Raw genomic sequence first — 23291 nt, 5'->3', positions numbered from 1 at the left:
CATCTATGCTGAATGACCACTCAGATAAAAACCTTTGTCAACAGGGCAAATGAAACATTGCCATATTAATATTTCTCCTGTGTTTAATTGGAGTAGGCAAACACACAAAAGCTTAATAAGTCTATATGCTGTATGAGGGTACAGCAGCATACTCCAAATAACCCCACTTAATGTCCAATGTAGAGAAGTAAAAATATAGAGGATGTCGGGGTATAATATAGTTACATAATTTACTCTGTCCCAGTAAGCGGCATAGCTGTTATTATGTACTCTTACATAATTAGGGAATTACATTAAGAGAGCTATATGAGAAATTATGTTAACAAAGGAAATGTGCCACTTCACTGTGTACAACCCACCTACTCATAGTATACTTCATGCCACTGCTGAATTTAGATGTGCCGTCTACCTTATGTCTGCTGCCATTACCAGCCTATTGACCCCAGTGAAATATACAATGTCAGATAATGACATATCTAAGTTAAGTCACATGAAATCACAATGTATTCAAATAAAAGTGCTTTATGTAAACAGGTTGTTCACAAGGTTTGAAGTGCATCAGTGGAAGGATAAGACTTAAATGGTTGAAGGTAGTTATCTGGCCAGAGTGTGAAGTAAGAATCCGAGCACGGTCTCCACATTATTAACCCTTTGGAGCTACCCTGACCTTAGATGTTCATTTGATCTCATCATGTTTTAGTGAGTATGGAAGTGTAATGGAGTGAGTGAGAGAGCGCCCCTTTGATGTCTTAATTCAAAATTTCTTTTATCTCACATGGAGCGTTTGAAACCGGGACAGTTGTCCGAAAACTCAATTAGAGCTACTCTGAATATGAGCCGACAGCATAAGAGGAGGCGTGAGGCATGGAGGTGTGAACTGTTAGGACAAATGGGACCCAAACTGAGCAACACAAACAGCAGATTTTAAAGATTAAATCTGCTCTTTTTAACTGCAGGGGAAATATAATGTCAAGCCTGCTTTACAAATGATTTGTATCTTTGCAGTACAAAGGGAAATTCCTCAGCCCATTTAGCCAGCCATCATCCAAGGCTTTAACACCACAAATACCACAAAGCAGCCTACAAGTATTCAGAATCCCAAAAGCTAAGAGCTCTAAACTCTGCCAAAACTGAGTGGGTTGTTTCACCCATGAAGTGTACTGTACCTTGGAAACAACGTGGAAATAAAAGCGGGAATGTATAAAAAGTAGGAGGTTGGAAGGGATGACAGGAAGAGGACGTAGAATATGTGTGCGTATCTATGCTTCTGTGTATATGAACACTTGCAGAACCCCCTTGCATTCTTTTATGGCCTTAAAAAGATGCACTGCAGCTTGGGTAAGGAGGTGGAAAAAGCGTTGAGGAGGTGGGGAGGAAAAGAAGCAAAGGCATGGATTTTTACATTAGGCCTTTCATCTCTCTCCTGCCATCGGTCATCAGAAACGTGAGAACACCTCCCGAACACAGCACTCCATTCCAATTTCGTTTAGCTCAAGTTGAGTTGAGACACGAAAGAATGAGAAAATAAAGAAGGCTATATTACAATGGAGCAAAAACAATTGTTCATGCACAAAGGAATGTAACTGCATTGTCTCAGCGCCAGCGCCAGCGCCATTAGGTATTTGATTAGGCAAAAGCTATTTCTAATCTTCATCTTAAAAGACAACTCATAGTCATGAAATGCTTCCTGTGAACTCTGTCGTCCAAAAAAAGAAGCAAAAAATGTAGGCAAAAGGTCGACGCTAACGACATCAGGGGAACAAACTTATTGTGAAAACTCGCTCCACTGGTTTCTTAAATCAGAGCGCACTGTATGTTTCACACAAACAAACATACAGATGAAGACAAAGTCTTTTCTCACACATCGCTGAGGCTCACTGGGTGATTTTTAATATGTTGGGGATGTAATTCGACATGCATTATACTGATAAGTGTTTGTGTTTTTAAGGAATCACTTCAGAGAAAATCATCATCAGTGGTTTAAGAGTGGTGTGAAAACTTGCCTTTAGAAATTCTGGGAACAACATCTTTGGCCATTTGTTTGCCTTTTCACAAGTTATTTGTCCTGTTTGACCTTTTAACGTTGAACAAACAGCAAGTCATAAACAGTGAGGAGCAGACCCGGGATCTTCACTGAGACATAAAATAACATATTTAAAAATGAGCAATAACAGAGAAGAGATCTAAGCCGTATCCATGCTGAATGAATTAAGTGACGTTAAAGTAACTATCCTGAAGATTTTCATTTACATAAAAAAAGTTAAAAGTCACTATCTATTGCAAAATGAGATAATACAATGGTGTTTGAGCCTATAACCCACAGATGAAAGTTCTTTGCATTTGCAGTATTACAAACTTTGTGTCTGTGGTGACCTTACTGGAAAAAACAATGCACAGTTAGTGACCGTTTTCCATCACTCAGCATAGTTGGGGCGCCAGAGAGGGTAGGCGGAGCTAATGCAACAGACTCGCTCTTCATCTCACTTGTGTGTGAAGCGGCATACTGTTTTTTTCCAGTCTCTGCTAGTATTGCGAGTAAACGGTTATTATGGCCAAACAAACAAAGAAAAGAGCAATACCAACAGACAATGATCTGCAAAAACAAGTGAAAGTGAAAATTAGTTTCAAAAACTTGCCTGCAATTACCGCTTATCGCAATAGATGCCGCGTAAGAAAATGAAACAGAGATCTTCCAGATTGTTCTTCAACGGAACTATCACAGAGCACCAGTCATAAAACAGGTATTCTTCACTGTTCTCAGAAAATCTCCGATGAACCACAGTTATGACAGCTGAAGGGTTATTTCCAATTGGACCAGCTGTGTCTTTGTGTCTGTGTGACTGGTTGGGGGGACAGAACAGCTGAGCCTCTACCACAGGAGGTGAGAGAGAGAGAGAGACAAGCAGCAAACCAGTCTTGTTCTCCTCAGGACCACAGAAGGGATAACAGAAATGAAAAAAAGAAAAGGATTAAGAAACTGAGCCCTGCAGCTGCTGAAAATAAAACCAAGGAACATGTTTTTAGAAAACCAGGCTACCTGCAGTCATCTTCAAAAATTCTACATTTCTTCCTTTTCTAAAACATGTCGCCACATCATAAGCATCATTTACTTTAAAGATGCACTCAATGGAGCACACAGATGAGCCTAAAAACTTCAGCAGTGAGCTGTAAGTTATTTGAGGGTATCTTTAGGTCCTACAAAATTACAAACTGTTTCTTTCAGTCTATGATTTATTTCATTTTGCAGCTGTATCTTTGTCTGGTGGGATGCCAACGACCTGGGCACAGTTTATTATTCAGTGAAGAGATCACTATGTTGAGGTACATGCTAATGACTCCACCATAACTACACTGTGATGGGTATTTATGAGAAATGTTGGAATAGCAAACCAGAATTAAAACGCACTCTACGTCATCTGAGAGATACTTTCACTTTCTTGGTGGTGCCTTGTCTATTTAAAAAGAAATTGCATTGACATTGCAATGCATTTATTGGTGCCCAGAGGTTTTTCAATGTATGCATTCATTTAAGCTAAAAATTGATTATCTCTTTCTTTTGCTAACGGTTCTACTTCCCGGTTTGTTTGCTAATTGGGTTTCATGCACTCTAAATCCACTATCCTATAATACAGCCTGTTCAGGGTTTGAAAGGGTACTTTATTTAAAAAGGGGAAAAAAAAAAAATTAGCACCTATGGTAATGCCTTTTTCTCCACTGTGGAACAGAAAATCATCTGTTGTTCAAAGTCTGAAAATACCTGCAGCACAGATGAACAGGAGGTCGGGGAATAATGAGTGACAATAAAATCATAAAAATGCAAAACACAATCAAAACAACATGCATCAGAGAGAGCAACAGAACAGCCATATTATACACCCATCCTGTCAACACATAAACGGATCCACAGTTTGCTGTTTTGAGTGAAACAAATATAAAGAGGCTCATGCTCCTGCACTTCTTTGTTCCTTCTCTGCTCTGCTGGATCAAGAGTTAATTCTGCTCAGAATGACTGTGAGCTGCAAGTGAAAGCAGTGAATTAATGATTCATTATGCCCAGTGTAAGCAAATAGTGAGCGGGTGATGGAGGAAAATGGATTTACATCCATTCAACGCCAACCATGACCTCTCCTCAGCTAAAAAATATTCACATATCCACGTAGCAAAAGTTAAAAGGATCACTGGTTTGTGAAACCCCAAGTTTAAAAAAAAGAACATGCCAAATGTGCTGTTCAGATCCACACTCTTTTTTTAAACTACTTCTTAGAAAATGTGAAACCTAAAAACTTCAACATTCATAATCATTCATTATAAATGTGATATATTGCTTGCTCAGCCTGGGGCTTTCTCCTAAATGAATTTTCCATTTTCTTTTCATTCAGGCCAGCCACTTGAGTTCTCACAACATTGCAGCCTTGCCACAAGTACAAGTTAGGAGTCTGTTGAGTTTTGCAGGGTGTTTGATGCTGAAGAGGACATCATAAAAATTTGATAGTTCATGATGAAAATATTTCTCCAGTTTGCAATTATTTATGCAGAGAAAAACCTCACAATAAAAGCATGTGTAGTGCATGCATATTGCTATAAGAGACACACTGGTTTAATGTTGATGTGCTTTGAGGCTCTTTGTTTGTGTCAAACACATAACATTATTTCTTCTGATTCAGAACTTGTGGCCCAGCTATATTGCGAAAGCGCTTTTCAGGTTCATTTCAGGCACATGCAAGTCCACAAACCTCTTAATCTGCTTTGTTCGCTGCTCACCTCAAGGCTGTAAATTCAGCCGAGCATCACAGATTAGAGTCTTGCTTTTCTAGTTTCTATTTTAGGGAGAGCATTGTTAAAGTTCACAATGTTATATCATCACTTCCTCCTACCCTTTCCTATTTCGCCTTTTCTCTTTATCTTTGTCATGACCCAAAGGGATAGCACGTGTTAAATATTTGTTATGTTGAATTTATGTTTAAGTCAAGCAAAGGTAGTATAAGATGCTGGGAATGCAATGCAGCATAGGACCAACACAATTCTTGTCCTATGAGCTTGTGTAAATGTATTAAAAAGCTTAATATCAGAAAAATCTAATAACTCATCAACAGATGCTAAAATATTTCAAAATTTAGAGACATGACAAGACATTTCAAATGGATGGTCTTATTCAGACAGGACTAAACATAGCAGGTTAAACAGAGAGCTACTGATGTCTGGAGGTCTAATAGATGTGCAGCGAGCCATCTGCATATGTCATTCTGATGGATGAGGCAGTAGCAGAGATGGAATGACCCCGCTGTTTAGACGAGCCTTGTGTGAGGTTGGGCCCTGTCCTGTCACTTCCACTGACTGATGCTTGTATTGAACATGAACACGCCCTTACAATCACAATGACAGGGCTCCGATAATGGCTATGAATGATTCTGTCTGTTGCTGAGATGGGGTGGGGGGTAAAAGCTATTCAATGTGCATGCATTTTGTCTATCTATCAAAGAGGAAGTAGAGTAGAAGTAGAGTAAGTGCTGTCAGTAAATACTGAACTAAATAAAAAAAATTCTGCAATAACGATGTCTCAGCAGCTGCGAGCAAATCAATTCAGCTTATATTACAGTTAGAGACGAAGGATTTCTCATTTCATTCCCCTGCAGTCCTCAGAATGATGTTACTAAGAAGGAAGTGATTTTATCACAGACATCCAGACCTCCAAAGACTGAAGAAGTTACAACAGATGGGAATCAAATAAGGCAGTGAGGTATTTATTAAAATTGGCCACCAAAAAATCTATAGGGACACAATTTCAAAACTGATTCAATACCAATGTGACAGAATGTATTTTCAAACTTGCTGGATACTTGCACTTCTATCATTTATGGCATACTAAAACAACATCCTTACAGTGACAGTGACGGAAACATAGTAATTGTTTTCTTTAAGGTATTAGATTGTTCCTGCTCAAATGGTGGGGAAGCAATAAAAACAAACTTACATAACTAAGCTGAAAATGTTTATGCATTGGCAATAGTGATGTTTTTGATTTTTTTCTGTAAAACAAAGAAAAGTGACTGCAGCTCTAAGGATGCTTTCATGGCTCAAAGAGACCAATGGATTGTTATTCAAGTTCCCAGTCAAAGTAGGACTTTAGGTTTTAGATGAGGCTACAGTACCGGTATTATTGTCTGCATGTTGTTGTTGCATTAAGTGGAGAGGATGGTTCAAACAAACTGTAAACAAACAAACTAGGAAGAATTAAGTTTAAAACTGCTTAAATCAGCATATCCTGTCAAAGCTGCAGTGATACAAGGCATACCTAATAATGTTTCAATGCATTTAAAACAACTGTCAAGACCATTTGTTCCGATAAATTAAATAGCTTGATTAGAACGCTGTGGCCAACTGAACAGCTAAGTTTTACGCATTTTGACAGATTTTCCATTTCACCCTTCAGCAGCTCTTAGACATATTCAGCAGGGATACCTGGCGCTGCAAAGAGTCAAAACATATGAGTCATGGAACTTTGACTGTCTGGAGACTATAGCACTCATCAGTATTCTTGCCTTGTTAATGTAACTGTTCAGTGACAAAGCATTTAATTCAACAGCCAAATGGTCTCCATCCACCAAGCCTCTAGTTATTAAACACAGATTTGGCAGTAATATGATGACCTTTCTTCAAATTAGCAAAAGATAGTTTGGAAACTAACCATGGAATTAAGAAGGAGCCCAAACACTGGATTGTGAAACGTGTAAATAACCTCTGCCACATCCTGATTATGATCTATGGAGTGCAAAGTACTGTACTCCACCTTGCTGCCAAAGCTAAGATACAATAAAAGGGGTCATTACCAGAACAGGGAAATGACTCAGACTGTTTCACTTACTTTCCAAAGAACTGCCAATCATTTTTAATTCATTATATCTCCTCAGGTCCTGATATCAACATATACTTAATAGAGAGGCGTCAAAGAGGTCACAGGGTTATCCCGCTCCCCTGGTGTTTCTCACCAGTTCAGGATTAAGCAGGATGTGACTGATGTAATGATGGGGGCTTTAGGAAAATGAGGCAAATGACTACAAACTCTAACCCCTCCATGTCTCTTTAGAAAAAGAAATTTAATGAGATTAATTTAAAGAGCTTTAGTGAGACTAATCTGGATTTAAAACAAACAGTGGTTAAGTAAACACGAACAGGAAAAAGGAAGAAAGAGGTGGCCCAGCCTGAGAGAAAACTTCAGGAGTTTACTCAGGGTCATCAACAACATGTAGCCTTTAAAATGAAACATCATTACAAACACGAGTGTATGAGCGGAGAAAAGCTGCAGCAATTAATCTTACCAGCTCAAAGCCTTTGGAATCACACTCCTACCAGAATTTACAGATTTTGTTAGATCCCAGTGCCATGTTGGGAGTTTAGTTATTTAAAGCCACTCTGTGTTAAAATGACTACGTATTTATAGCATCTGTTAAATTGTTATGATAGCATATTTGTTTGTAGCAAAATTAAACAGAAACTTGCTTGTTGTTTTTAGGCCATTCATTTCAGGTAAAATACTTGCAGGGAGGATTTAGCTCGTAGCTAAATCTGCTTCAATATGTTTTCTTCTGCGAGATTAATGTTTTTAGTACATGGTCTATGACAACTATGTGTAATAAAAAACAAACTGTAGAAGTGTGCAATGATGCCACATTTTATGTTTTAAAACTACCACTTGGCAACACAGGTGTGAATTATTAGCCCAGATACAGCCACTAACAGCCTTTTAGTCAGCCACGTTGGTCCAGACTGAAATATCTTAACAACTTCTGCCTTTACATTTTGCACAGATATTTACGATCCCTAGAAGGAAATCCTACTGATTTTGATTGTCCCCGTCATGAAGCTATTAGACCACAATAAGGTTGACATTTGGGGTTTTGAGCGAAAATGTCTTAACAACTTTGGGTTATATTTCGATTCAATTTGGTAAAAAATTATATCAAGTGTCAGGATGAGTTGCAATCAATTTGGTTATCCCCTGACTTTTCCACCATTGATCAAATTGTCAGTGCTTTTTTTATTATCAATCAATCAAAATGTATTTATATAGCACTTTACAGCAAATAGCAGGTAGCCAAAGTGCTTAATATCCGTAACACAGAGTAAAAACACATAATATAGAATAGAAAGAGTGAACATAGAAAACACTCAAATCTGAAAATGTAAAAAAAAAACAGAAGAATGAAATTTTCACACCATTGCTATGTATTAAAAGCCGGACTAAACAGATATGTTTTGAGTTTGGACCTAAAAAGAGCTACATTTGTAATAGTGTAAATATCAACGGGTAACTTGTTCCAGAGTCTCGGGGCAGCAACTGCAAAAGCCTGATCACCCTTCCGTTAATACTTGGACCTTGGGACTTCTAAAACTCGCTGATTTTAAGATCGCAATGACTGGTTCTGCTTCCGCAACTCTTGGGCCAGACCATTTAATGCCTTTTTAACAAACAATGAAATGTTTAAGTATATTATAAAACGCACCGGGAGCCAATGGAGGGTGTAGAGAACAGGAGTGATATGTGCACGTCAAAATGTATTTGTTAAAAACGAGCAGCAGCATTATGCACAAGTTAAAGAAGTGAAATCAACACCTGATTCAGACCAACATGGAGAGCATTACAGTCACCCAACCTTGAATTAATAAAAGCATGAATGGCCTTTTCTAAGTTGTGCTAAGGCTTAAGGCTAAGGCTGCTGGCTAAGGCTTAACTTTAGCCAGCTAACGGAGCTGGAAAAAGCATGCCTGCAAAATGGTCCGTTTTATCTTCATTCAAATTAGGAAAGTTTTTTGAAAGCCACAACTTAATATCAGTGATACAACTAAGCAGGGAGTTAAGTGCGACACTGTCATTTGCTTTCATAGGCAAATAGATTTGTAAATCATCTGCGTAGCAATGAAAAGACAGGTTGTGATGTCCTATAATAGCCCCTAAAGGCAGCATATATAAATAAAACAGAATGGGGCAAAGAATGGATCCCTGGGGTACCCCACAAGAGTGAGGAGCAACTGACGAGGAGAAGTCACCAATACTAACAGAATAGCTCCTATTTGCCAAATAGGAGTTAAACCATTTGAGTGCAGAGCCTGTGATGCCTACACAATGCACAAGGCAAGAGAGGAGGACTGCATGGTCCACTGTGTCAAATGCTGCTGTTAGGTCCAAAAGGACAAAAACACTAGGATTCCCGACATCTACAGACAAGGCAATATTATTATGTACTCTCAACAGTGCAGACTTCTGTTGTTGTTGGTTGTAACTGTATAAAAAACATTTTTTCAAAACCTTTGATAGAGGGTGGTTTAAAATTAGAACACTGTGGGGTCAAGATAAGGCTTCTTAAGTAAGGGCCAGACCCCAGCATGTTTAAAGGCAGCTGGGACACAACCTAAAGCCAAATACCTGTAAATGAATGACTTTTACATGACCCATAGCTGTACTTGTGTTTAGTTCTGAATCGCTGTGTTATTTTATCCTCCTCAGTGCAAGCAGATTTGTTGAAGCAGCAAAATTCTAAAACTGTACTAAAATGGTGTCTTGCATTGTGCCTCTGCTACTGCTGAAGAATAAGTCCTTGTTTACCACTTCGATTTGAAGAGATTTTGACTGAGCTTGTAGCAAGGAATCCAGACTTTTAAATCAAGCTGATTTAACCATTGTATTTTAATGTTTACAACATATATTTAGCTGAATAAATATTGATAAATAATAAGCTCCCTCAACTCTAGTGTGTTGCCTGTATATGCAATAAATATGCCCAGCTTGGGTTATGATTACATTTCAAAGAAACACAGAGGCTATGGAGCCAATAAACAGTTTCCTTTTTTTATATCAAAGTACCCTGCCAGAAACGTTTATATGGAGACATGCCCGGCAATTCCATCCATCCCCTCTTGCTTCTTGCCTGCTTCTCATCCCAAAAACACCACTAAAGTTAATGTAGTCAGGCTGTATAGTCTTCCACCAAATCTCCCCATGTCTGCAACACCTTAGAATCCGCTGAGCTTGTCCAAAGCTGATTTGAAATTGGATCGAAGGGTACAAAAATACTTCCACGACTCTTTTCACAAATATGTTCGATAAGGCTTGCGCTTGTTATTGTCAGTGGGTTTGAACAGCTGACTAAGATGACCACAATACAGATGACTGATCCTAAAACCTACTCCACTGATTCATGTCATTGCTCTTCTCTCACAAAGCTTTCATGCCATGCCAAGATACATTCCTGCAATAGGTTTGAGATCATTATCACTTTGCTAAATGAAAGTAATCCCTGGAGAGGTGTTAAAGGTTTAAACCGGTCCATAGGTCCATCAACAAAACATGAAGGAGTAAAATGACCAGCAAGGAGAATCTGACATTTCCTGATCCTGACTAAATCAAAAGAGTTGTTTTGTTTTGTTAAGCTTTAATTTAAAATTAAAACTTAATTAACACAGCTTTTGGTGGTTAGCTATCACAATGCATCCAGCTTGGGATGTATTACATTGTTGAAATGCCACCAGTGCTGTCATAATTAACACAATAATAACCAGTTTAATAAATTTAACCAGTTAATTTGGGCCTCAAGCTGCTCCGAAATCAGAAAGCAATGAAGCAGTACCTTGTGGATGGCTAGCACAAATAAAGCTCCTTGAGCAGAAATGGATAATGAAAAGGGTCTTTTGAATGGCAAGTAAAGTTTCAAACCTTTCTAGATGGTTCTCTTGACAAGACTAAAGTTATTTGCATACTGTCGATGTGAATTGAGTTATTGGAGTATGTCAAGTCTTATTTAAGCATACAGCAGATGTAGTGAACCCTCTCCCCTCCCTGCTAAAGGCAGGCCACGGAGAAGCCTGGACAACTCTTATGGGTTTGAGTTTGCCATATTATGCTTTCAGCATATTCTTTTAGCATACAGTAATTTTAGGTTAATCTGGAGAATATGTAGACAGTGGTTGTCATTGTTTTGGATTGTTTTGGATTGGGTCTTGTTGTCATTGTTTCAGTTGGATTTGGGGTTCTGTTATTGTTTCCTGTCCTTTTTGTGCAGTTTTCTGTTTGATGTTATACTTAGACTTTGCCTTGGTCAAACATCCCTAATACTGTCCCCAAGCTCCGGCTGACCAGTGTCCCCAACTTAACCGGTGCCCCTGACTCCCCAGAGCCCCGGCTGGTGTCCAGCTCCCCTGACGTTGCTTGGCCCCAGCCCAGCAGACCCGTCACCTGGCCCCATCCGAGCTAACCCTTCATCGGACCAGTCCAGCTGACCCTTTGCCTACGCATCCATCGGAAGAGTACAGCCTTGGCCAACCTGCTCGGCCTCCAGAGGGACTTCGTTCTTGCCACCAGCCTCCAGAGGGGATTCACCCTCGCCGCCGGCCTCTAAAGGGGATTCCCCCTCACCGCCGGCCTCCAGAGGGGTGTTACCTTGGCTGGCCTGCTCGGCCACCAGAGGGTCCGTTTTTGCTGATGGTCACAGGCCCCCAGTTCCCAAGTGCCTACTGGCCCAAGTTTCCACTGGCCCCAGAGTGCCTCCTGGCCCCTGTTGCTGAGTGTCTCCTGGCTCCTGTTCCCGAGGGCCTCCTGGCTCCTGTTCCCGAGTACCCACTGGCCCCAGTTCCCTAGAGCCAGTCTCTGTTCCCGTCACTGTGCCAGTCTCTGTTCCCATCACTGTGCCCGTCTCTGTTCTTGTCCACGTCACTACATTCTTCCCTGCCCCTGTGTCTGAGCCTGTCCTGTCTGAGTCCAACCTGTCTGACTCCCAGTCTGTCATGTCCAAATCTGTCATGTTTGAGTCTGTCAAGCCTGAGTCCATCCAGTCCTGAGTGCCCTCTGTCCCCAGGTCCCTGTCCCTCTTGTTCCTCGCTCCCTGGTGCCCTCTGTTCCCTGAGGTCAAGCCCCTTGGACTCTTGTTTTTTTTTTCCTCCGGCTCCCCCTGGGTTGTTGTTTGTTGGACTTTCTTGGGACGTCTGGGATCCGTCCATTGAGGAGTGGGTCCTGTTTTGTCTAGTTTTACTACTTGCCTTGTGTTTTCCCACCTTTGTGATTGTAGTCCCTGCCCTGACAATTTTTGTTTAAGTAAATGTCTTGTTGGTCGACCAGCAACTCGCTATCCAACACACATGTGCAGCGGCGTACTAATTTATTCCCGTGCCTACTTGTGAGCAAACAGTTACCAACTGTTGACGTCACAAAGGCGACAGAAGTGAGATCCAAGAACACAGTTATTGTTGATAATACTATAGTTGCTGTCAAAAAGAATGCAACGGAGATCTTTGAGAATGTCATTTTTATGTAAAGACTACTCTTTTACTACTCATTGATTATGGATCAACCTATTTTTTTTTTTTTAAGGCGTATTCTGTCAATTTAACAGTACAGTAATAATGATTATTGGGTTACACTTTACTTAAAGTTTTCTACTTACCAGTGACATGACACTGTCATAAACTTGTCAAAACAGTATAAAGAATTCGTAAACGGTTATGACATAATGCTTATTTAGTAACTGTCATTCGGTTTTGTAATGACACGTTATGGTTATTTTTAGGGTTAAGGTTAGGGTTCCTGCATCATGACTGTGTCATGACAGGGTCATGTGAGTGTCTTATGTAGAAAACTTCAAGTAAAGTGTTACAGATTATTGTTTTGTACAGTTTGTTAATATGTAGGCATGCACATAAAAAGAGTGAGGAGCTAATTGTAAAGTGTAAAGGGATGGACTAAGGAGGTTTCACTTACTCTACTTTAAAATCAGTCTGTTGCCTCCTTGTTACTATTATGAAACACTTCAATTGCCATAGGAACATTGCACATCTACGTCCCTCTTGTCTAATTCTGTCTCAACTTTCAACCTGACCAACAAGAGAACCCCACTATGTAGTAAACACTGACAATAAAATATAGAAACACACACTTCTTTAGAAGTATTCTGAAAAGGGAGAAAACTGGAGAAAAATGATTTTCATATACCTTTTGTGGCTTCAGACTCATGTAAATGTCAGCTGAGGATCACTGGCCTGGGGGCTGCGAGTCTGTTTGGCTCGGATTCATTTTTCTCTACAGAGAATAGCCAGAGGGCTTGGTCTACATCTTGCCCAAGCCTGGTACAAGTTTTACAACTACCTGTGTCTTTCTGAAATGTCAATCAAACTGAGAAAAGAGGAAAACCCAAAGGCAGGTACTGGTTTTATCTTGCTTTAAGACTGAGACAATAAAGGTTCAACAAGAGGCAACATTTAAAATGAAGGTAGAACAAATAGACTTAAGACGGATAAATCAAGGGAAATTATATAATAAAATCCAGCTGTCTAAACAATGAACTAGTTCCATGAGTGTAACGTTACACTAAAGAACAATATTTGATCCCCAAAGCATGACTGCTTCATCTGTTTAAACTGTAAATAGTACTATTCAGGAAAAAATAAAGCACAGACATAGTATTATGTTCAAAATGGTGTTTGAATGAAATTATAAACGGATCCTCTTCTCAAGACATCTGTATGTCATGCAAACACATACATACATACACAGTGCATTAAAAAGGCTGATTTTGTTTTACAGAAAATAATTTGAATTTATTAAGCTATAATACACTTTGAAGCCAAATTCACTGTCGCAAAATCAAATCAAATCTATTGTTGGGATGCCTTTACATACACTGACGTCAATCATGCCTCAGTAGCAGAAGAAAAGCACAACGTATCGGACACTACGCTAAACACATGGTGCAGGAGTTCTTACCACAGCACAGACTGTATAGTAAGCCTATAAAAATGCTGCTGTTTTGCGCAGTAGTTCTCCCCAAATCTTATCAAAAACACAGTTGGCAGCCACTCAGCACAGATATTATATACTCTAACAGGTTGGCACAGTGGCCAATCAGCAATTCCAAATTCCCTTGTGCTTAGCTGTCCTCAAAAGTGTCCTTTATGAACACCCAGAGTCTCTCTTGTGCCAGATGCTGCTCCACCAGTACTTTGTGATTTGTTCTGAGTTAGATAAACATCCCTCACACTGTATTAATTGTGACAGGTGTTTCATAAAATAGGGGCCTATACTTCACTCTAAATTACAGAGGCCCATTAGCAGACATGATGCCAAAACAACAGCAGTGCAGACACATTGCTGAATGTAGATTAAACTGAGTGATGATCCACAAACATGTAGCACTAACATGTCCTAAATATGTCCAAGGCTCAAATTTAACTACAATCTTAATACTATCGACATTTCTGTCACTTGTTCAAACCCTAAATTGAAAGAAAATAGTCTGATATGGTTCATCTAGTCCTCATGACATGGCCTTCTCCTTCCTCCAGTGGAAAACATCACAGTAAAACCCTGTAAAATGAATAAGGCATAAAGTAGCAAAGATAAATCATTTATACTGGAAAGTTCTTCACCTCACTTCAACCTCCAATCTCTGGAGAAGGAACGTTACAAAGCCAAAAAATGTGATTTCAGTCAAGTTTAAGCTGAGTGCTTCACACACAATTCAACTCATATGATGTGCTTGATGAGCTGTATTACAAAACTGGAAAGGTGTCAGCCAGAAACAAACAACTGAAGAAAAGAAAAAAAATACATGCAGCAGTTTTCAGTTGAAATGTACCAAATATGTTAGGGGAGAGGCTTAAAAAGAACTCAGTGACTGACAAAATTAATTTTGACAGGAACCTGATTACATAGCAACATCTAATCTAACTTTAAGTCACCGTGATTAGACTTCAAACACTTTTAATTTAGTTTTAAATTAGGAGGTTCTTGTTGTGACATTTGTAAAATTTCATTCATCAGGAATCCTTTCACCCTTACCGGTGTAATGAAAAGGTATTATCACTGATCCCAGAAATATATGTGCCTGAGCATATTAAGTGATATCTAATCAGAGTGTACTGTATGCTCATTGGAGAGGGAGCCCTCTTTTGTTTTTGTTTTTCTGAGTTTTTTTTTAATTTTTTAGAGACAAGGTGATTTTCCTCACACAAATCGAGGGTCTACAGTTAGAAGGGTGTCATAAGCTGCACAGATTGTAAAGCCCCTTGGGGCTACTTTTAATTGTGATGTTGGGCTGTAGAAAATTGAAATAGCAAGAACTAGCATCCGAGAATTAAAGAAGCATTTTTATTTAGCACACAACAGATGTGTTTGTCTACACTAACATCTGTCACAAGAGACCCACATCCTGAATTATAAATTTTCTTAAACACATAAATATTAATTATATTGCCGAACACATGTGACAGCATGTATATATGCATATCTATTCTTCCCTGTGTATTATAGCATTGCTTTTAACCCAATCATGCCTTTCTCTATTGCATACAACATGCCACAGTATGTGGTATTCTTTGGATTTCTTAAATTTGAAAAATCCAATCAAATATCCCGCTGACAGACATCACCGTCACTTTTGCAATCATTACCCGTAACAGCAAATTGCATTGTATCGTGATGCCTTAATGTTGCAAAACTGTTTCCTTGTTTGTGTCACAAAAAACAGTGACGAGTAAAAGCATTTCAGGTTGTTGTGAGCATTTATCCAATAGTACATAAAGGCCTCTGCTCCAGACAACATTTCTTTATTTTAAATAAAATATTAGTTATGATTATGGTATATTGCTTTGTTTTCGGTTCCTCCTCCTCTGTTTTTTTGGTCATTTCTTGTCTCCTTGAGTTTATGTCGTAGTTTCCTCCCCAGTCTTGTGCTGTAGTTTCTGTCTTGTGTTCTCTTATGAGTGGCTGTATGTTCTGTTTCCGGTTTTATTTTGATAGTCTGGGTTTCTGTGCTGCCTTGTCTCTAGTTGTATTACCTGCCTTGTGTTTCCTGCCTTTGTGACTGTCGTCCCCGCCCTGATGTGATTCACCTGTTGTCATCTGTTGCTCGTTACCTCATTACTTCCTGTATTTAACCTGTGTGTTCTCTTTGTCTCCTGGCAGATTGTTTTGTTTTTTCCAGATGGTGTGTTCTATGTTTGCCTACCTGCTGTAATCCGTCTTCCACTTGTGAGTCTTACCGGTTCCTGTTTTTTTGTTTTTTCATTTTCCTTGGACCTTTCTGAGATTTTGGATATTGCTTTGGTATTATGGGTCTCTGTGTTGACCAAACATTCTCCTGCCTGCTTGTCATCTCTGCATTTTGTCCTCAATTCCCTACACTGTAACAATAAAAGCAACGAAAGCTACATTGTTAAGAAGCTGACATGCTATTTGGAGAATTCAGTGTGTGGAAAACCAGAGTCAATAGTAAACGGTCAAAGACTACTTTATTTTTAAGGAAAAGTATTTATTATATTTAAAAAGGAAAAGATGCATTGTGGAATGGCACCATTTTTTCCAGCCTTGGGATTTTAAAAGTTTTTACAGGTGATCTTTGAATTTTGATTTGCTGTTTCCAATTATTTTTCCTGGTGGCTAAAGTATTTCACATTTGTTCCTTTTCTCTGTTTCCCTTGATCCACACAAGCAGTTCACACATTACAGGTGTGTAGTCCCCACTCTCTTAACATGGTTTTGTACTAGCTACTTTCAGGATCATTAGCTGTAGCATTATGAAACTAAAGCCCATATAAATGTGGCAGAGGGCAATCGCAGTTTTTTAAAACTTTAATTTGCAATGACCAGTCCCTTCAAAAAGTTTATAAAGAGGACTAAACATTTGGCTCACAATACCTCAAAATGTTCATGAAGAGAAATGTTCCAAAGCTACTGTGGAGAGTTGGTGATAGATCAGTGTGCTATAAAAGCATATTTTAGTTTAATTAATGCAATCAATACTGTGCAAAACTACATTACTCAGAATAACGAACAAGCCATCGATGACGGCAAAATTAATCGGAACAAAGAGATATAGGGTTGAATATTGAGAGTTAGAGGCTGGTCCAGGCCAAGTCAAACATCCATCATCATGATTTCTCCCCTTCTGTGTGTTACACCAGTCATTACTTGAACTGGTGCAGATTCACTCTGTTTAGTAGTTTTTAAATAAAAGTATAAATATTTTAAAAGTGCTCTGTCATTCTCTGTTGTCTTGTTCCCTGTCTCTTTTTCATACTAACTATGGCTACAGTAATCCATCCCTCCTGACCTCCAATATAAATGGGAGTACAAGTTATTGATTTATTTGTTAAGCACATCGTATACTAGATATGAATCTGAATTCCCTCAATGTGAAGTTTACTTTTTCAAGAGAGCAGAATTAAAGAGAGAGAGGAATGATTTAAAATTTGGACAGAAGAAATAAAACCAATGAGGATCAATGAAAAACTCAGACCAAACATTGCTTGTGCAGTGGAGCTTACCAGCTTGCTAGACATTTGCAAACTGTATGGAAATACGGGTATGGAAGGCAGCATGTGGGATGTTTTCTGAGTGCAACATTTTCACTTGATGGATACAAATGTGCTCCCCATGGAGAGTTTATATACCTGAAAAAAGACCTGCCTAAACCTGTATAAATAAGATTGATGCCCTCTACACCTTGCTGTGTGCTGAACATTCACAATATCCTGAGGTAAACATGGGGCAGCAGTTGTTAACAGCCCTGAAGTGAGCACCTTATTGGCACCAATAAGAGGCCGCTCCAGTTAAGCTTATGACATGACTAGTAAAGGTAAGAGTGATGAGTGTCAGTTTTACACACATTGTGTTGGCTATAAAAACCTCAATCGGATCCGCAGGGCACCATTATTACAAGTAACATAACCATGAGACGACAACAATTTCAAGATAACTCAATAACGTCATTTGCATTAGGAGCCAATATAATCATAAACAAACCCCTTCTTAGGTACTGACTTTAAATTAATGGCCATAAAAAACTATTTTACTGCTCAAAACTTCCTGTTTCTTATTAGGCCACTGAAGTCAGTGTCTTCCCAGCACTGTGTCTCTGAAGCTAAACAGGTGCTAAAAACATGGGATAACAACAGTAGCTGCCCAGAGAGTGGAGACAAGGATGAATAGGCCAAGCACTCCCTTCACAAGGTTTTACTGTAATCACAGTCTCAGGCAGCTGCACTACTCGCTGAAGAAACAAGGAGCTGACATCTCCTTTCCCATCAGCATGGAAGACTACCAGTACAAAGTTTGCACAGAAAAACATTAGAGCCCATCTGATAGATTTCAGAGGGCCATAATTAGGCATTTCCCAAACTATCGGTATAATATTTAACGGTCAACCATGTAATGAGTGTTGGCGTTGCAAAGTTTGTCCACAAGAGGGCACTCTACAACTTCCCTGTTGGCAACACTCTTTTTTGCTTCTTTTTTATTGTGTTTTTGTTCAAAGGACTTTAAGTTTGATATCTTAAGTTTGTATTTTTGTACATTTTATTTATCAGAAATGTAATATATTTTGATGTTCCTCTGTTCTGTTGTGACAATAAAAGAAATTATTATATTATTTTAGTAAGAACTCTTGAATATCTACTAATCTAACTAATGTTTGGGAAAATCTGTTTAAGCTGTGTTACGCGTTTCAATTTTTGTTATATATATATATATATATTGGCCGATTTATTGGAATATCGGATTTTTTATTAACCAAGTATTTGTATTGGTATCAGCTATCGGAGTACAACTACTCACTGATTATTCATCAACCTATTTAAAAAAAAAAGGCGTATTCTGTTAGTGTAACAGTACAGTGATGATGATTATTAATTGGGTTACACTTGAAGTTTTCTACATAACAGTGACATGACACTGAATGTGTCATAAAACATAAACAAGTCATAAACGGTAATGACACAATGCTTTTTTAGTGAGTGTCATTCGGTTTTGTCATGACAAGTTAGGGTTATTAATAGTGTTAGGGTTAAGGTTAGGGAATGTATGTTGTTCTGTTAATGATTGAACTGAGAAGGAAACGTTTCTGCTATCTAAAGATAGATGCTGTGCTCCGCTCTGTTGTGGTCTGCATGGCTGTGAAAGTGGATTAAACAGGCTTTAACATTAAGGCAAGCTCTAATGGAACCCGATGGGGAGTTAGCCTGTCTGTTTGGCCAGCTGACTCTTGTAAAATACCCATCACTGTCTCCTGTTCCCTGCTCTAAAAGTAGCCTGGTGGTGCCAGTCAGTGCCCGCTGTGGCCTGAGGGTTAGACCATATGATGCTTTTGTCTGGATCATACAGCAGCTAAAACGCTCAATCGCACCTAATCACAGATGTTTATTCTGTATTCTTGTGTCAATCTTTGCCTAAAGACATCTGTTACACTCCCATTTAAAACTGAAAATGATTTGTCTGATACCCTATTCATTTTATTGTTTTAAAGGAAAAGTTTTACATTTTGGGAAATACACTTATTTGCTTTCTTACAGAGAGTTAGATGTCCATACTGTAAATATGAAGCTATACCTAATTAGCCCTAAGTTTGGAACCAGAGAAACAGCTAGCCTGGCTCTGTCTGAAGGGAAAAAATGTTTTAGCTCACTAATTAATTTATATCCAATTTATTTATTCTGTACAGAAACAAGTTGTGTTGCCAGTGGTTAGATTTTTTGCCTTTGGACAGAGCCAGGCTGGGGACTGTTGGTTTTTTATTTAAGGGGCTGCCGGAGGAGTTTTGGGACCTTAAGGCAAAAAAGACTTGATCCTCACCTTGCCAATTAAAAAACTTCTATGACCCTCCAAAATAACTGGAAAAAATACATGATCCTCCCCAACAATTTATTGACACCTTCTGCTTTCTCATCTTTCACATCACACTCCACTGCTATGGTTGCCATTTCAGTAGATTTACTCACTAAAATTGATGTGGAAACCCACTAAGCATTAGGGGCATAAAACATAGCAATATCTTCCGCAGCAATACTGTATCAATACACAGACACCATGTATCAATCTTTTACTATAAGTGTTGGTCAGTTTGTCTGCTTAAAAATCCTATTTTGCAGCAATACAACTGAAGTGAGATGAATAGACAGAGAAGTTTATCTTTGGAAAAATTTGATGTTGGAAAAAGGTAATGAATTGCAATATATCACACAACATTGCAACATTTTTAAATTCACAATAAGATTGTATCGTGACATAAGTATCGTGATGATATTGTATCATCCGGCCTCTGGTAATTCCCACCCCTACTAAGCATGGAAACTAAATGCATACTTTCCTCCACTTTCAAATACTAAGTTACTCCTCTAGTAAACTATTATTCCCATGAAATAAAACAATGAAACATTGAGACCATTCAACAAAGCACACTGGATAATAACAAGCTCTGTCAATGTGGGCGGGCCAGCCCAATCAGTGTCAATCAATCCTGTCCACCTTTACGACCCTGCTGTGAGCTGGAGCTCTATCAGGAGACTCGCAGACAAGAGGCGTTTATTCCCCCAATCGTTTGTTTAAATAACAACACATTTCCATTATAACATTAAATGGAACCTGTGTTTTTTTTAAGTTATAAAGCTCCACAAGTGATTGCGGGCGCAAGCTCACTGACCGGCTTGCCACTCACACACACCGGCCACGAAGTAAGCAGAGAAGAGGGATAGCGTCTGTCATGGCATCTGCATTTGACAGTCATGTAAATGAATCATAACGTGTGTATTAGATCTGTCATTCTTTCTCGATCATAGGCACCGATTAATGTTTTCCTCCAAAGGTGCTAGTATGAGTGCACGCCCTTTAAAAAAAAGTAGGCTAGTCAAAAAATGTTTGCATTTCAGAACGTTGGGAAATGGACAGCGGCCGACAAAAACACACACGCCTATTAACTCCATAGTAAAGCCATAAAGCAGGCTACCTTGCCACTTCTCATAAATACAGATAGAATTGGAGATGAAAAGTTTAACTGACACATAACCGTGAGCAGAGCACCGCTCACACGCTCCACTTAGCACCAACTGCAATGTTTAATTTTAAATGAACAAGTCACTTTAGAATTTTGCTGTTTTCATGAAGACAAGAGTTGGGTGACCCTCCCCCAAGACTAAAAAACGTTGGTTGACCCTCCCCTCAACAAAGAATAAAAAGACATGACCCTCCCTATTTTCCTCCGGTGGACAATTCTGTCAATACCAAACGGTCCCCTAGCTGTTTTCATGTTTCTTGATGCTAAGCTTAACCACTATGTTGGTTGTAGATTCACAGACATGTATTGATGTTTTTATGTAACTGCATAAAAACAACAAGAGTATTTCCCAAAACGTCAAACTATTCATTTATTGATGAAATTAATTATACCTCATCTATGACTTGCAAAAGGAAGGTTAACATTATACATTTTTCAACAGCATCAGAATATATTCACACGCTTGGGAATAATAAGCCAAAGAATCTGCATCTAATGTGTTACTCCACAACTCTGCGTGCCGTTACAAATTGCCCAAAAAATTAAATATTTCAAATTTTAAACTGTGCCCACAAGCCAACAGGTGCAGCAACCAAACAGAACCAGAAGTACAGCAGAAGGTAGAAGCAAAGACATTTTCATTCCAGTTAGAGCAATATACCCTAATGTCCTCCACCCTCAGCCCATTAAGGAAAGTCATAATGATGATCAATATGGTAGTAGCATTGTGCATAACAAAACCATCTATCAAGAGGTTAGCCTATAAAAATATTGGTCAACCAATATTGACCGTGGCTCAAACAATACATCAAGCCGTGAAAGCTCTATGGCTGTTCACCTTTTCATTTTTATGTGTCTGTTTTTCTGATGTTTTTTTCACCCCTGCGTCTCTCCCCACAGCAGGGAATGGAAAGTCATAATCATCTAAACACATTCCTGTTCCACCTTTAACAGACTGGTAACAGACAGTTAACAGTGCATTCACCACACACGTTTTCCCTAACAATGGATTTGTTAATATATTGATATAAAAACATGATGTTGGGTTGATATATGAAACATATTTAAATGTTAAACTATCAGGGTTTGCAGCCATGGTGAAATAGTTTGTGCTTCATATACAGCTACTGTATTGTCAAACTCACATTCTGGCTTCTGTGATGAACAACTGCAGGCATGGACCAAAAGGAAAATATTTGCACCATGGCACGGATGCCATTCCCTCTGCTCTTACTCATTATCCAGCACAATGTCAAAGTACCCCCAGTTCACTGAGAGGGAACATTCCTTCACATTGCCATCTATGGGCATCACAAATAAACAGTCACCCCAAATCATGAAAGCCTTCCACTTGCCATGTAAGGACACGATTAATTTCCTCATCTGCACACACCAATGCAGTAACAAATACGTTATATTTGATCCCCATAATCACAATGAATGTCCACAAGACACGAGTAAGCATACGCATTACATGCTACATTATCCTTCATTTTCAGAGGATTCAAAATATGAAAACAAATATTTTTTCCCGTGTTTAAATTAACTTTACAGATTTGCTGGAGAAGCCACGCAGCCGTTTTTTGGAGGAGAGCAATCTAAGGAGTGCAGCGCGCCGAGGGGTTGGGCAGGGATGCTGAGCCGGCCAGCGGGGGAACAGCAGCAGCACTTTTTTGCCAAACTTGCATTTAAACATAAGCACATCTTAGACGAGCTTGGAATGATATCCTGAATGTATATCTATCCGTTATAAAGAAATCCACAAGTAATAATCAATATTCTGATGGGTCTGCAACTTCAAAGTGTAGCGTTAAGCGCCTAAAAGCGTTGCAAAAATAAAGCTGCTGGGAATCGGTTCAGGGAGTAGAAGACCAGACACTTTGCTTTGACACCATATTTCCAAAACTTTCAATTTGTTGTCTTATTTTCACCTACCTCAACATTCAATAGAGCGCGGGTCAAAAGCAGTAGGCTACAAGTAGATGGGAAAATGGCAATCCAGTCAAACTTGTCACGGGTCCATGAAGGCACCACAGCAGTACAGCAGCCCAATCTAGTCACATCTGAAACGCTAACGATACTTAGCTAAAGAGGCTCGCCTTCCACCGTCACCGAGCCTGGGGTTGGACGGCGATGTGAGGAGCACCGGGAGATCTTCAGGGTGCACGAATAATCACCGCGTAAGGATTGGCCAGAGCGGTCGTGACGCGCCGGCAGGTGGCACACCCGGCAAAAAAAAAAAAAAAAAGTCTAGATTCATTCATAGATGATAGCTCCGGTAAACTGTAGCAGGTCAGCACTCACAGTGGCATATAAACGCGACAACCTCGATGGGAGTCGTACAAGATCAAAATGTTCAGGGTCCTCCTTATTCCATATCGGTCTCTCTGCAAACTCTGCAAGTCTTCGTTATTTCCGTTTTAATGATGGGACAGTTTCACCACCCAAAGCTTCAAACTGTTTCATTTAGCAAGAAATACTGAG

General features: G+C 39.2%; 1 protein-coding gene across 1 annotated transcript in view; it reads right to left on the bottom strand.

Annotated features, from left to right (window-relative positions):
• The window catches only part of chrm3a (cholinergic receptor, muscarinic 3a), an 82394-nt gene extending 59428 nt beyond the window's left edge, over positions 1–22966 (bottom strand). The window contains exon 1 of the mRNA XM_034899181.1: positions 22743–22966. The gene's annotated coding sequence lies outside the window, so the exon portion shown is untranslated. The remainder of the gene's footprint in view (positions 1–22742) is intronic.
• Positions 22967–23291: the final 325 nt, after the last annotated feature.

The sequence above is a fragment of the Etheostoma cragini genome, chromosome 17 (assembly GCF_013103735.1).
Source record: "Etheostoma cragini isolate CJK2018 chromosome 17, CSU_Ecrag_1.0, whole genome shotgun sequence".
Classification (NCBI taxonomy): Eukaryota; Metazoa; Chordata; class Actinopteri; order Perciformes; family Percidae; genus Etheostoma; species Etheostoma cragini.
The sequence above is the reverse complement of the archived record's forward strand: the minus strand, read 5'-3'. Positions and strand labels throughout refer to the sequence as shown.